The sequence below is a fragment of the Arvicanthis niloticus genome, chromosome 12, assembly GCF_011762505.2.
Source record: "Arvicanthis niloticus isolate mArvNil1 chromosome 12, mArvNil1.pat.X, whole genome shotgun sequence".
In the NCBI taxonomy this organism is placed as follows: Eukaryota; Metazoa; Chordata; class Mammalia; order Rodentia; family Muridae; genus Arvicanthis; species Arvicanthis niloticus.
In genome coordinates, this window is record NC_047669.1 from 73491867 (window position 1) to 73508175 (window position 16309).

A 16309-nucleotide genomic window follows, 5' to 3' on the forward strand; every position below is an offset into this window, starting at 1 on the left:
TTCTGGTCAGCCTCAGACACTCTGGAGTGACCCTGACCTGAGCTTCTGGTCAGCCTCAGACACTCTGGAGTGACCCTGACCTGAGCTTCTGGTCAGCCTCAGACACTCTGGAGTGACCCTGACCTGTACCTGCTGGATTTAGTGGACCTGGACTGAGATCTTTCCAGACTTCCTCTTTGCCAGCTGGCTTCTTTTCTAACTTTGCAGACATCTGGGCCTCTCTCTAGACCTCTGCCATATTCTCCTGCCTCAGAACTGTCTCCTGATCATTCCTCATGTGACCCAAAGTTCCTTGAAGTGAAGACCACGCAGAGTGGTGGACTGATTGCGAGCTTTGGTGCCAGTAGGAGGTTGGAATGCTACAGCTGCAGGTCAAATTCTCTTGGGCTTCGGCACTCTTGCTCCATGCTTGTTACTCATCTCTATAACCCCTCTGTCACCAGGAATTGTGGTGAATCACACCAGTGTCACCAGGGAAGTTGCCATTTCCTCTTAGGGTTGTCATGTTCATAAAAATATTTAATAATGAGCCAAAAAAGAATCATGGGAACAATTCCATTAAAGTTTAAAAGAAAACTCCCAGGACATCAAGCTGTAAAGCTTGGTGTCTGCCTGGAGGAGGAAACGGGGAAGGGAAATAGAATGTACCACGTGCTCGAGTGAAAGCCGACATGTAGGTCACCAGCAAGCAGCCACATGACAGCGTGGGCGTCCTTAGAGAAAAAGTGAAACCGGAGAAAGAGAAAAGGAAAAGTCACACTTCTCCAAGTAACTCAGAAAGGGGTGGATGCATGACGCTGTGGTTGTGGTCCTGAAAGCACGAGCCCATAGAGCCAGGATTCTGGGAAGGAAACCTGCATTACCTCTTCGGCATGGCTGAGGTTGGTCTGTCTTTCTGGGATGGGAATCCTGTTCCTGAGAGGTGCTCTGTCTTCCAGGTTACTCACCTGCCCAGCTGGAGTTGAGGGGACCACCCAGGCCAGAGATCCTATTCCCTTGACCAGAAAAAGATAGTTTTCTCTCACTGGGCCTCTATCGTGAGTGGGACATTTTAACTATCATTTAACTTAAGGGGAAACATCACTACCTTCTACTGGCCCCAAAGCTAAGCATGGCATCCGTGGCATCTGTGACCTACAACAGAGATTTCTCCACTTTCCTCTAGGCCGCCTACCTGTTGCCCCCACTGGAGCATTTGAGAATGCTTGGGTTTCTGACCATCTTTTATTTTGTGATTATAAGAGTTAATGTAGCCGTGTCTAGGGGAAAATGCCGCTCTTGACCACCTGAATCTCCGTTTCCAAGCTGTGGCGACTGTCTAACAAGTGACTTGTGTTCCCTTTGGAATGAGAGCTGTTTTGTACGGAGGAAATACACAGTGGACAACACTGTGAGTCTGGAGCAGCAGGGAAGGAGACCCTAGAGTCTTCAAGTTACATAAAATTTGGAGTCAGCATTTCAATTAGACACGCTTTATAGACCAATGGCATTTGAATGCTGAATAGCTGGTGTTTAAAATAGATTTTCCTTTCTTTCCAGAGTGTGGACAAGGGCCAGTAAGTGGCAAAAAATAACCACATGCATTTCTTGGACTCCCCGTTCTCACCCCTAAGGGTTTTCTTGTGTTGGAACCAACAATTCCTTGGATGGAAATGCTGGATAGGTTGGTCGATATTTTAGGGTTTAGGGAACTGCAGATTCTTGGCCCATTCCTGCTGTTTTTCTAGTGTAGTGAGCAAATGGTAGGACCAACAGCCAGAAAGCCCGTCCACGCTGCCAGCTCTTGGATTCTTTGTGAGCCAGTTGAGCCACAGTGGGTGGCTGGCTTGCATACTTCTCTCTTGTCTTATGAGATAATGTGGTGACCGTAGCCATGGGTGTCTAACCATGGTCTTCTGGAGAGCAACAAGCCCCCTGGGCCGCTGGTCAGTGTAGGAAGACCTAGGCAACATCTGCTTGTTGCTTGCCAGCACAATTCTCCAAGGGGTAAACGGTAGCCATTGTTGGTAGAGAAGGAACAATCACCCCATTGTCAGGCTATTTTTCTTCCGTTTTCATGCAGACGCTAGGTGGCTTTGTTGCACAGTTGGAGGTTCTGAGAAGCCTCTGCTCATGGCAACAGCTTTGCCTGTGCTCTTGTGCGGCTTCTCGCACTGGAAAATTCCATCCTTTAATGCTGGGATTATATGTCTCCATCACCGAATCAGAGTGCACTTCATTTGCCGCAAGCCTGAGAAATAGCCTGAGAGAGGGAGAGAAGATAGCGTTCCCTCATATAAAGAGAGGATTGAATGAAGCCAGTGAACCACAGAGCCAGCAGGCCACAAGCCCTCAGGGAGGCAGGAAAACCTTCCTGGGTTTCCTATCCGTAGGAGCAAAAAATTCACCTCTTCAAACTCAAGCATCTCAGACCAGCCGGGTAGCTGCCTGAGTCGGGGGAACAAAGCATTTGAGGACTTAATGTGCTTTCTGTACTTTTGTATATATCTGAATTTTTCAGCCAGTGAGAGTCTTTAGAGAGTATTTAAATAGCATTCTCCTTCAGCCTTTCCCGAAGCTCTGGGCTCACCAGTGTAAGACAGGGAAGGCCGTTCAACTGAGCATGCTCAGACTTGGTGGCAGTTCATCTGTGAGCTGAGCCGGACTCTAACCAACACTGTGTTCCCAGAGGCCTTTGCTCTTAGCTCCCGCCCTTCGGTCCCTGTCCAGAGTGGATCCTTTATAAAACACGGGGAGCATGGGCGCCATGGTGGAACTCATCCTCACGGTTTGTTAAATGGCCTCCTGGCCATCTGCACTTTGTCTGACGATGGCCTTTCTCTCATCAAAGTCTGTCCCTTGGGGAAAATGACCTTGGACATCAGAAACCTAGTGTTTGAGAAAGGATAGCAATAATTATGCTTTTTTTTTTTTATTTATTTATAGCGATCAAATGGATACAAATAGCCATTGATATTTTAAGCCCAGTATATCAGAATTTTAGACATGAGGTCTTGAAAGCAGTCTTTGATGCCCCAGACTCTAGTTAATTTCAACCAAATTTTTAACCTGAGCGACAAAGCACTGTGATAAAGATAAGTTATACTGAGTTCCTTCTTCTATCTGGTGGCCTTGACATGGTTGTCATGACATTTGTTTGTGTACTGTTTCCTAGGTGCTAAAAAAGTAGAACTTTCTAGAAATGAGGCACATAGGCATGCTGTAAGGATTTTAGAAACACACTCCTGGTGCTTGATTTTAACCTTTGTATTTGATTATATATATATATATATATATATATATATATATATAATGTCTGCCTTTAATCCCAACACTTAGGAGACAGGAAGGGTGGGCATTTCAGTGTTCCAGGCCAGCCAGGGCAGTATAGTGAGACCTTGTCTTTTTTTTTTTTTTTAAATCATATTTTCAGTGTGGTGGTTTGAATGAGAATGGCCCCCATAGGGCTCCATGTTTAGCTGCCTGTTTGTGGACAGTTTGGGGACAATTACGATGAGGCCTTGTTAGCAGTATCTCACTGGGGGAGGGGAGTGGGCTTGGAGGCTTCGAAAGCACATTCTCGGTTAGCTCAATTCCTCTGCCTCCTGCCTGTAGATCAGGATATAAGCTCTGAGCTACATGCCTGGTCTTACCTGCAGCCACGCTCCCTGCCTTGACGGTCATGCACTTACCCTCTGAAGCTGTAAGCCAGCCTCCAGTTAAACGTTTCCTTCTCTAACTTAGAACACTAACCAAGATACTCATTTATAAGCATTGGACATTCTTCCTCTTCTAACACTCTTCCAGGGCTCCCTAGATTTTAAGTCTTTATTTCACGTGCCCAGGATTCAAGCTTGCTTCTTCCTGTTACTTATTCTGCTTCAGGTCAGGGGTTCTATGTCCATCTGCTAGTTTGGCTAACAGAAAAAGCTAAGAACAAATTTAGAATGCTGAGAAATGAACAAAGAAACTAATGATGGGGCGGGATGTCTGTGCAGGAGATAGAAAATCTGAGGGTTTGACCTGTTAACCCATTGTGTCAAAGTTAGCCTAAGTTCACCAATTACTTTTTAAAAAATTACTTAATTACTCTTCTGCTGGGGTGGTGATGACACATGCCTTTAGTACCAGCACTTAGGAAGCAGGTGAACTCCAGCCTGGGGTATACAGAGAAATCCTGTCTTAAAACAAACTAAACCAAACCAACTCTGACATCAGCTCTGGAAGCCAGCAGGATCAGCTGGAACTAACAATACTAATGCCATAGGAAGAGCTTCAAAAGGCCCCGTAACCTGGAATCAGCCATATCAGCCCCTGAGACATTAACCTGTTGTGAAAGAAAGACTTAAAATCTAGGGAGCCCTGGAAGAGTGTTAGAAGAGGAAGAATGTCCAATGCTTATAAATGAGTATCTTGGTTAGTGTTCTAAGTTAGAGAAGAAAATGTTTAACTGGAGACTGGACTCTAAGATTTAGTCTTTTTAACCCTTTAGTTTGTCTGTGCAGCTTGGCGCTCTTGCAGAACTGTGGTGAAAACCAAGCTTGAATATGTACATGAAAGTGTGCATGTGTAGAGTGAAAAATTGTAAAGATGATTTTATGAAATATATACAGGCTTTTTCTTTACCCTAGACCTGAGCAAAAGAATGCAAGTTCCAGAAAGCGGAACTGGATGTAAGATTTCAGGCTTTCACTGCCTCGGGATACATTCCGGGTGGAGGACATTATCCCTGAATCAAAGGACACTTGCTGGATTAACATTCCTCAAGCCTCAGGGAAGAAAACCCACCTGTGGGTGAGGAAGGCCCAAAGCAGGAAGACACATTCCTGACCACAAAAAAGATGCAAGTCATCTAGGTGGGGCTGTGGCCTGGGCAAGTGAGAAATAGTTAATCTGAAATAGTTGGTAAATGACAGGGTAGGGCACAGTGACATGGTAAAACTACATTCTTGAGAAGAATGAGTGTGCAGAGTGATTTTCACATGACTCTAAATCATTTAAGGTGGGTTCCTCTGAAATGTTCCACTATTTTTATGTTATGTATCCTTGACAACCCCTCACCCACTTCCCACTCCCCTGGTTTGTGGTTTTCCCCTTTAAAAACCCTCCTCAGACTGACTGGCTTTGTCAATTCAACTCCTGCGAGTGACCCAAATTGACCTTGGCTAGCCAACTCTCTCCCTAATAAACCTCTGCTGATTGCATCCAGGTACGGTGTCTTGCGAGTTTGTGGGTAGCCGTGACTTCCCAAGACTTGAGTAAGGGTCTCCTGAGTCTGGGGGTCTTCACATGCAGGTAAATGCAAACAAATGAATTAACTGTACAGCTAATAGATTTCTTCTTTCCCTCCCTGAAGACAAAAGGCTTAATACAAACTCATATTGTCATTACACCAACTAAATATCTACTTGAACCGACAAGTTACTTCAAAAACTATTTTGGCATTCCTTTTAAAATTTAAATTTACTTTACCTACCAAAACATTCTTAGAGCTCAACTGAAATCACAGATTGTTTGATTTTATTTGATGTACTGAATCATCCCAATCGAGCCAACATTTAATCCCAGGGCTATCTTAGATAGCTGGTTCTGCGGTTATGAACACTGTCTGCTCTTGCAGAGAAACAGATAAAGAAGAATCCTAATGATTAAGGTTCTACCAGGAATGGACCTGCCACTCTCTTGAAATACTGTCTAGATAGACCACTAACAGCAACATCTGTATTGGAAGGCTGTATCTCCTCATTCAGATTCGTGTGTTCTTTGTTTCCCTACCAACAGCAGACCTGAACGTTTTTTTTTTGCCTTGAGTATAGGCCTATAAACATACACACACATGCAGAGTAGGAATGAATGTAGCTAGGACAACAGGAGTCCCACTGGCTCCCTGATGTCATCTCTTTTAGAGGGCTGTGGATGCAAACAAGGCAGCTAAAAACTTGGACATCACTTGCAAGTGTTTAGGTGCCTGCCACAAACTCAGGAAGACTGAATCCTCCAAACTTATTGATGGCTGATGTGGAAGTAACCCTTTATCAGCTGGTGGGAAGCTAACACCAGAACACCATTTAAGGATGCCTAAGAGAATGCAGAAAACAACAGGAAGCCGAGGGTGTGTCTATAGAAACAATAGCATGTAAGGTCCTCAGAGAAGAATAGGCCTGAGTCTCCTTTGGAGAGCCCTAAGGCCAAGAACAGGGAAGGCTTACTGAGCTTCTCTCCAGAAGCTATGTTAACACTTCTACATTATCCTAGGTATCTGTGGTATCCTAGGTATCCTAGGTAAACTGTGAATAAGAATCAATTTCAAAGAAGAAAAATGTTTTAATGTGTATAGGCCAAATTAAAATAAATTCATTTAAATGAGTTCTATAAATAAAATACTCGTACCTACTTAGAATGGTAAAGAATACTGTGAGAAAATTACTTGGTTCACCAATTATCTTCTGGATTCAGTTATTCTGCAGTAAAAAGACTGAGATGAAATAGGAATAATTACACAGAGAAGTAACTGTTTTCTCTCTAATTCTTTGATACTGGATAAGGCCTGAAAATACAGTGGTTAAATTTCACTGTTTGCACCATCTCGTCTGGTACATCATATCCAGACTCACATCTCATACATTCTGCTCACAGATTTGCCACATTTACTATATACAAATGATTTCTTGGGTACAGACTGTTCGTGGGCCTAGCTTCTTCGACATGATCAAGCGCTGGCTATGACTTGAGTTTCCTCACATACACACCTATATCCTCACAAGCTTTATGCACAAATTTGACACTGAATCAATTAGGTAGTTGACTGATGGCTTTTTCATATTTGACAGTGGAATTTTACTCCAGTACAAATTCCCCAATTGTGACTAAGGTCTGAAAATAATATGAAGAATGTACCATAGTCTATATATTCTAACACTGATTTACAGGAGACAATAAGGAATTTAACACCAAAAAAAAAAAAAAAAAAAAAAAAAGCCTTTCCAATATTCCTCACATTCAGCGGATTTCTCTGGTGCTGACCTAGGGCTAAGCTATGACTGAAGACATATCACATTCAGCACATATGTGACTTTCCCTGGTCTCACACATTGGATGAGGCCTGAACTTGACTAAATGTCTCCCCAAGTTCACTGTATTCATAAGGTTTCTCCTGGGTGTGGACCCTTTCATGTTGGATGAGGTGCTCTCTCTGACTGGAATTCTCGTCCCGTGCATCACAATCAAAGACTCTGTTTCTAACAGGAACTTCGTGTTGCTGAGTAAGATCGGAACTGTGACTGAACTTTCCTCATAATTGTTGTATTCATATGACTTCTCTTTCCTGTGCATTTTGTGATGCTGGAAATGAGGTTTGACTGAAAGCTTTCCCATACTTGTTAAATTCATGCAGTTTCTCTCCAGTGTGAATCTTTTGATGCTGAATAAGATGGGAATTTGATGTAAGTCTTTTCTACAGCCATTACACGAGTTGGGCTTTTCTCAGAAACGGATTCCTTGCTGTTTAACATAGGACAGCCCACATTCATCATACTCATAGGATTTCTCTCGATGATGTAGTCTCTGGTGTCCAACTAAGAATGAGGTGTGGCAGAAGGCCATGTCCTTATGGGTTCTCTGATGCTGAGTAAGATGCACACTGTAACGCCCAAGCTGCCCCACGTTGGGCGCCAAACTGTAATGGCTACTCTGTTCCACAGGTCCGGGTCTAGAGAGAGAGAGGGGGGGGGGGGGCAAGCGACATGAAGAATGGAGACAAGTCAGAGGGTCTGATCAAGTCTCAAGTCTCATTTATTGTCTTTCTCTCTCTCCTTTATTGTCTCTCTCATTGTCTTCCTATATTCTCTATTGAAGGGAAATCTGGGGTATTTATAGGCTTTTGCCACGTGCCTTGCAGGTGTTGATATGACATAAGCCTTACAGGTGTGAATAGCGTGGATAGCACATGCGCCTTGCAGGCTTGGATACCACGTGTGCCTTACAGGCATGTATGGTGTGGATAGCACGTGAACCACATGCCTTGCAGGCATGGATACCACGTGCACCTTGCAGCTGGGGGCAGTAAATAGCAAAACAAAATATGTGGGATATCAGAGTGTGTTTCAGCTGTTGTAGGCTGTTGAAAAACAAGTCTCACGTCAGGGTATATGGCTTGAGATGGCTGCAAAGCTGATAGCCGCTTTCTGCTAAAAGTCGGCTCCCAACAGCACACTTCAGCTAAAGATTCTTCCACAGGTCCCACACTTGTAAGACTTGGCCTTGGCGTGAACCTTCTTATGCTGAAGCACATCTGAGCTCTGGCTACAAGACTTATCTGGTGCATCACAGGATTTATCAGACGCTTCACATTTGTACGCTTCCTCTCTAGTGTGTATTCTTTTACGTCGACTAAGACTTGAGCTCCGACTGAAAGATTTCTCACATTCCTTACATTTGTAGGGTTTCTCTCTTGTGTGAATTCTCTGATTTCTGGTAAGAGCTGAGGCCTGATGGAAGGTTTTCCCACACGTATCACATTTATAGGATCTGTCAGTGGTAGGCATACTCGCCCATTTATTAAGGTGGGACAGATCCATTAAGCTTTCCTTATAGTCAGTACTCTGAAAGTTCTCTGTTAGATTTATGGGTTCTTGTTCGCCAACAGCTGGGTTCTGGTTGAAGTTCGTCATGTTTACTGTTATCAGTGGTCTGTGTTCTAAGAACTCTTTGATCTGTATCAAGTATGGAGTCTAGCTTTTGTCAGGTTCAGCGTTCTTCTCACTGCTGAAAGTTTTCTTGATGATTATTATTTGTCTAAACTCCCTCTCTAGAAAGAGAAACTTTCTTAGAACCTCCTGGAGTCTTTCTAATCTGTCCTCAGACTTATAAACCTCTAGTTTTGGGAACGTGCGCAATATCTTGCTTGAATTTTTCTACTCTCACTTTGTGCGAATGTGCTTCTTCTGAAATTTCCCGCTTAGAAATCCACAGCTTGTTTTCTTCTCTGGTCTCTCCACCTGACCAGTCGTCTCTCATGACTTCTCTAGTCTTAGTTTCTAGATCAAAGACTTTGTAGATCTTGTTCCCGCTGAGAGATTCCATCAGGCTTGGACATTGGAAATCCTCTCAGGAATCCCTGCTCCATCTCGTGTCCTGCAGACACGGAAGCTCTGGGGAAAGACATTCAGACTGGCTCTCCAAAGACTGAAACTGGACCCTTGGTGATTCTACTGCTTCTTGAGATGTTATTTCCTCCATCCCTGTTCAAGGGGACAAGGACCATCACCAGGTGGAGAGGCGGGCCTAGAGACTGTCCCGTCACAGAGACGCTCCTCACTGAGCTGTACCACTCTTGACTGCCAGAAGGCTTGATTATAATTTTAAACATATTGATTCAAAGGTTCTAATGTACATGAAGTTTTTGTACTAGACACTGATAACATGGGAAAAAAGTATTGTTTTTCATAATATACCATATGGGAGCAAGTCTTCTATGTGAATCTCTCACCTCCGGGTCTGCCTTAGATGTCTGTCATTGCTGGAAAGACTATGCAGCTGGCACCAGATGGCCCCCTGTTTCAGCTCTGCCACAGACCTCTCTTTCACCTCTGGGCTTCTCTGAGACAAGGGCCTGGCATTCAAGTGCATGCAACCCCGAAATGTAAGGGAATAAACACACATTCCCCCAAGGCTGAAAGCTTAAGGCCAAAGTGTCCATTTTCTTGTCCTGAGGCTGGAGGTTCAGGAGACGCAAGCGGCGGGGGGGGGGGGGGGGGGGGTTCTCTGGTTCCTACATAAGCCTCCTGTCTCCTGGAACCACTCCCCAAATCACATCCTTCCATTCAAGTCCTTACCAGGCTTTCCAAGTGGAACCCCAGCTAAGGCCTGAGCATAGCAGTGGCCCTTGGATTGATTGCCTTCTCTGTGAGTCAGATTCAAAACTAAATCTGAAAAATGCTGAAATGGGTTGCCGTAGACATCAGTGCATGGGTTCTAGAACTGTCAGGTGTCCAGCCAGCTGTAACTATCCCACAAATGTCTGAATCTCTCATGGAAACTATAGACGGTCCCTAAGCTTTGTTGAGCCTCAAGGACATCTCTGGGCAGGTGAGATTTTGGGAAGAAACTGAGAACAAAACCAAAGAAAATATTGCTTTCCCAAATGACAAATCCTTTGAGCCTTCCCCAGGGCTTCTAGATCTAAGTACGAATGGACTGTAAGTGATGGGGTTCAGGGGAAGGCTATTCCAGGGAAGGTGAGTCCTACTCTCCAGGCCTGGTATCTGCCTAGAGATAGGCAGAGCTGAGCCAGGACAGGCTGCCTCCCCCCTTGTGACCTCTCCCTGGAAAGGTGGTGTGGATTGGCCAGGCTAAGTGTCTGGCTGTTAAGGATTCAGAAGCTCTATCACTGCCTGACCCAGGTTGGTGGGTCTCACCTGGGTCGGGTGATCATCTATAGATAACTTTTGCAGTAGGAAGGGTATTTGGTGATGACAATTATTGGACCCCACCCCAGATCTCCATGTCTGAAAGTGGTGAGTTTTGGAAGCTTGATCTTTGGCCCTTTCTTTTGCATCCTGGCTCACACTTGGGGCCTTTGCTGCTGATTCTTTTTCTCATCCATGAACCAGGCTCCAGAAGCACAAGATCACTCGAGTAGCTGGGAGGGGAGAATGAGTGCAGTGGCCTGGGATAGGCAACCATGTGCTTTGGAGTTCCTTGGCCCTCGGAAGTTAGCTGTCTGGAACATGGCTGTTTTTCTAAGACTGGCAGATTGGTTCCCGAGCCAGCTCACACGGCAGCGTATTAAATCCTGAATTTAGCTGGAATACTGCTGTGTTACAATGAAAAGGAGCAGGCCGTACTGCTCCAGGAGAGCACTCCGAACCACTCCAAACAGGATAGAGCTGTAAGGAGGACATCATACAGGAAGTGGGCAAAGGAGAGGTCGGGTCAGCATGAGGGGAGTTACCGAGATTCCGAGCTTTGCAGCCTTTGTCTTCAGAACACCAGGATTCTCTTTTTTATAAGCACTGTATTAAGTGCGGACCTGGACTGTTACCTTCTTTTCTGGGAGCAAGTTTCCCACTGGCACGAGCAAAGAATTCTGAGACGAGTTGGCAAGAGTCGAAATGGAAAGTGGGTGGTGTGGGGGGACCCAAGAGAGTGTGGGTGTGTCTGTCTGTTATCCAGAGCATGGGCACAAGGCAAGTGAACCTGGGCTTTGAGAGGTGAGATGTAGTTGAGCATGGGCAGGTTCAAAATTCTCCCTGGCATCAGCAGAAGCAAGGAAGGAAAGCAGATAATCACTGACCAGTGTCTGGGCCAGGCAGGGGCTGCTGGCTCTGACCCTTTGTATCTGCTCACCCATGCCCCTCAGCCTCATTGTCTTGTCTTCTTGTCATTTCTGTGGCCAAGGTTGATCGTATGACCAAAGGCCTTGGCTGTGGCCAGGGACAGTGTACTGAGATGAGCTGAACCCACTCTCTCTTCCTTCCTAGAGATCTGATTTGAGAAGCACTCAAAGCATTTTTTAAGCCACGAAGGAAAGGATGTTGAGTCCACATTGTGTTACTGTAACAAAATGCCTGAGATGAGTCATTAAAGGTAAAGGTTGACTCTGCTCAGAGTCTCAGAGGTTCCCATTCACGATCACCTGACCCTCTCATTTTGGGCATGTGACAGTCTAATATAATATGGTGTTAGAGGCTGGGAAAAGGTAAGAGAGCAAAGGCTGGGCTCCCAGAATCCTCTTCAAGGGTACATGTTCAGGAAACTAACTTCCTCCCATTAGGCTTTATGTCTTAAAGGTCCTATAACCTTCCAGTGAGGTGATAGGTCTGTGGCCAAGCTTGTACCACATCTTTGGGAGGGGACTTCCAAACCACTGCAGAAGGGGCTCAGGGATGCCCCCCCCCCCAGTGCTTCTCACATCCACAAACAAGCATCTGCTAGCTGTGTTTCTTGTGGTGCTGTGCACATTCCTTTCGAGTTTGTGATATACTGATCCAGCCTTTTCTGTTTCTATATAATACAAATTATAAGAGCTGACAGCTGAACAGCTCGACCCGGAGAGGCAAGGTAGCCTTAATGAAATTAATTAATTGAATACGACTGCCCGACAAATGGCTCCATTATACCCAAGAGAGCCTGTGACTTAATTACTGATGTCACTTATCTTTCCATTTGTACCTCAACAATAAGTGATTCATTTCTCATTAACACTGGGTCATCTTCCAAAAGGAAGAAAATAGGGCAAAAAATATCAGGAAATGGGTGTGCAGGCTGGCTTTGTTTTCTATCTTGTTATCCTGGGGACTCATACCAGACTCTGCTAATTAGAAGGGCACTTCAAGCACCCCACTCCTGTCCAGTCTCAGAAAGAAACCTCACTGCGAACATGCCCTTCTCTTGGGAAGAGATGAAGGGATGTCTACAAGGGAAAAGGGTGTTCTTCCTCCAGCTGGAAGGACGGAGGCTGCCGGCCTGTGTGTGATGGATGTAACTGGGTGGCTGCAGAGGCCCTGCCTGATCCGAGTCTTCAGCGGTCCCAACTCTCCCCGGAGATTGGGGCTAATTAACACTGGAACAGGTGTGAAGAGGACCTGACTGGATCTAGCTAAATTAATTGCTGAGATTGGCCTTGTGTTTGGTAACTGGAAACAGCAAATTTACTCCAGCCGGATACAGCTAATCCCTAGCTGCTCTGTAGCTGTGTGTAAAACATGCTGGACTCCTGGAGAACACAAACAAAGAGGGATTTGCAGCAATGGTAAAAACACATCTTTGCCTGGGAAAGGCTGGGAGCCTCTGCAACCACAGATGGTACCCCAGGGTCTGGCACAGCCTGGCTTAGGCCTGTGGCAGCCACAGAATTGTTAGTAGGGGTCTCCCTATTCTCAAAAGGCACCCCAGTTTGGCATATTTTAAATGGCTACTGGACACTGGTTTTAGCCTTTTCTCTTTCTTTACCAGAAGAGTGTTGTTATAGGATCAATCCCTGGCTTCTGTGAACAGGACTTTTGTCATCTCATTCCTGTTCCTGTGATGAAACACCCTGAACAAAGCAGCTTAGCAGATAAGGAGTTTATCTTACCTCACAATTCCTGTCATTGTCCATAACTGTGGAGAGGCCAGAGTAGTAACTTAAAAGCAGGGGCAACTCCAGTGGAGAGTACAGATAGAACGCATGCATGCCTAGCTAACTACTTCTTTCTCCACTCTTCAACAGTCCAAGATCCAAACCAAGGGAATGGTGCCGCCCACAGTAGGCTGAATCTTCTTACATCAGTCAGTGTAATCAAGACACTCTCTCATATACAAACCTAATCCAGATGTTCACTCCCCAAGTCAGGCTCTCTTTCCTGGTGATTCTAGATTGTGTCAAGTTGACAATTAAAACTAATGATCACAGTTCTTAACTGGAGATGGAGGTCTCTGTAGATGACGCAGTTAGGATGAGGTCTTAGGGAACTCAGACTTGTGGGGAAAATACAATAGGAACATGAAGGCTGATACTGGTGATGCTTTTGGGAGCCAAAGAACACCAGTAAACCACCGAGATCCATGGAAGGAGCCTGGAACAGATTGTCCCTCTGGTCCAACCCTGCTGTCACCTTGGTTTCAACTTCTGACCTATAGAACTGAAACTAAAATACCCATTGTTTAAGCTGCCCTGTCCAAGGCATTTCATCCAAACAGCTTTTGCAAACACATCCAGGTGGGTTCCGGTTTCAGAGTGTCTAATAACATGCTAATTACTCTTAGTCTGTACCTTGACAGTACTGGGCCACCCGGTGACAATGACTGATGCCTGATGCTGGGGCTGAGGAAGAAGCTGGTCAGCGATAGACAGGATGTGTCACCTCCATTCTGCTGGGCTCTGGGAATAGCATAGTGTAGGTACCTCAAGGTGACAGCAGGCTGGAGGAAGGGTGGACTGTAAAGGTGACCTTATGCTCAAATCATAATACTGCATATGTCTCAGTACCTGCCTCCCACCACCATCGAGTTGGGGATGTGAGGTGTAGGGTGGTACACTGCAGAGAAGCCCCCTGAGCTTGGCTAGGAGGATTCAGCTTCCCGAGGAGGGACAGCTCAGCAGGGGCTACCTGGACTTTCAAAGACAGAAGAAACAGGAAGACATGTTGTGGTGCTGAGGCAAGAGGAGGCGGAGTCTGCTTCACTCGGAGTCATCCAGCTGCTGGACTTGAGAATACACCTGTATATTTTGTAGGGTTTCCCATTTTCTCTTGTGCTTCATGACCTCAGTCATCAAAAGACTAATGTCTGCAGACCATACCTCAGGCCTGAGGCAGTGGTGTGGAGACAGACTGAAGAGTTTCCGAGTTGTGGTCCAGGGCAGGGACATGAGGATCCACGCCTAGCCCAAAACCACTGCTTCTGAGCAAGAGGAGTTCAGGGAAGAAGAGGTGACTTGGAGGGGACCCCAAAGGGAAAAAGCTACATGTGGTACCCTGAAGGGGAGAGAGGGATGAGGGCACCCAAAAACCTGAAAACCTGGTTCCAAGGGGAACTATCCTGATCCACGATGTACTCAGCCAAGAGTTTCCATGGAGTTGGCGTGAAGAGGCCGTGAGTTACACCTCAATCCGTAGGATCCTGGCATTTCCTGGGTACGGAACAGCAGAAAGGGGCACACAGGACAGTGAGGTTTTCCAGGACTTCTCTGCTGGGTGCTGAGGCCGTAGTTTCTCCTCTGTAGCCCCTATTGACTCTGGGCATCTGCGTTTGGGCTTTGATTTCAGAGGCACAGCATGGATTATATAAGAACACAGGTCTGTGTTTCAAAATGAAAAACAGGAATAATTAAGGTTCCTGAAGCTTCCTTTTGTCCAAACCAATCCTGAAAACCCACTTTTGGAAGATCTTTACCTGTCAGCAAATCAGAAACATATGGGTTTAATTTCTCCAAAATGCACCAGGTTAGGGGAGGGCAGGGGCAGACAGGGCAGCGGGACCTGGCAGCCCACATCTGAGGATTTGCCAAACCTCAAATATCTTGTACTCTCTGAACGATGCTGTGTTGTCTCCACAGCATCGTCTGTCCAGCCCAGCAACCGAGTTCCTTACCGCGCCATCTAGAATTTTCCCTAACTACCGTTCTTCAGGTCCGTTTCAGCTACCAGAAGAACAATCTTCACACCGCCCACGTGCCATAGTGGGACTTGGAACAGACATCTATGGGTGTCTTAGTCCTGCCTAGATCGACAGGACATCATCTTTGTTTGCCACCTCACTGTGGTAGGAGAGCAGGGTGGAGTGTGGGGTCCAGAAAAATCTAACAAGAAGGACTGTGAGATTAACATATGATGAAAACCAGCTGGCAGAGAGGAACACCAGAAAGGGCCAACAGGTAGCAGGTAGGACATGCAGCATTAGCCCATGATGTATAAACACAAGGAATGTTGGCTCTGTACAAGCGGCCTATAAAAGATCCAAACCTTCCAGTGTGCTACCATGGAGCTTCTAACCTCCTCCTTGCTCTGGTCACTGCCTTAGAAGTTCTTATGTCTTTATAAACTGGCTCTTCTACAATCTGTATTTTTCTGCCTGATTTTGTTTTCAGCCTGGAAACACCATCAGGTGCCTGCTGGACCCCATGTTCACTGCCAACACGACCCAGCAGGTCTCAAGACTTGTTAGCTCCTATGATTTTATGAGGCAATTCACCCTCATCACATACCTCTTTATATGTACACAGAAAATCTCGATGTATTTGTAGGCTAATGTAAAGTCCAAGGTCATGTCATCTGTTAACACCCTTGCCAGCTGCTCCAGGTGAGAACTCAAATTCTTTACTTCCAAGTCTGCTTTGCAAGACCAGCCCTGGCTTAGGGCACAGAAACAAGAAACTCACACACACACACACACACACACACACACACACACACACACACACATGCACACGCACATGCACACACACGCACACATACATGCATGCACACATACACACAGACACACAGACACACCCCACCATCTTTCCAGTGAACACTCTGGCAGGCTGGGGACAAAACTGATCTGTTTAGCATTCACAACATGTCCTCTCTGTGCTCAGACAGTTTTGTTCCTTGGAAAGGAGTGGAAGATTGGCGAAATCGTGTTTGCGTGTCTTCTACTACACATATCAAGTGTTTAGAGATCTGAAGGGAGGCTCCTGGAGTCTTTAGCTGCTGCTTATGAGGTACAAGGGAGAAATTCTCAGTGAGCCAACAGCCTCAAGACAGATGCGCAATTCTCTGGTCTTCCTCCATTTTCCACCCTCCTACTGGACATTTGCATAGAAACACTTGTAGCAATGGAGTGTAGGCATGGTCTGTTTGCCTTTGGA

At 45.7% G+C, this 16309-nt stretch overlaps 1 pseudogene; it reads right to left on the minus strand.

Moving 5' to 3' along the window:
- Window positions 1–7063: 7063 nt before the first annotated feature.
- Window positions 7064–9216, minus strand: LOC117717654 (zinc finger protein 655-like; annotated as a pseudogene).
- Between the last annotated feature and the right edge of the window lie 7093 nt (window positions 9217–16309).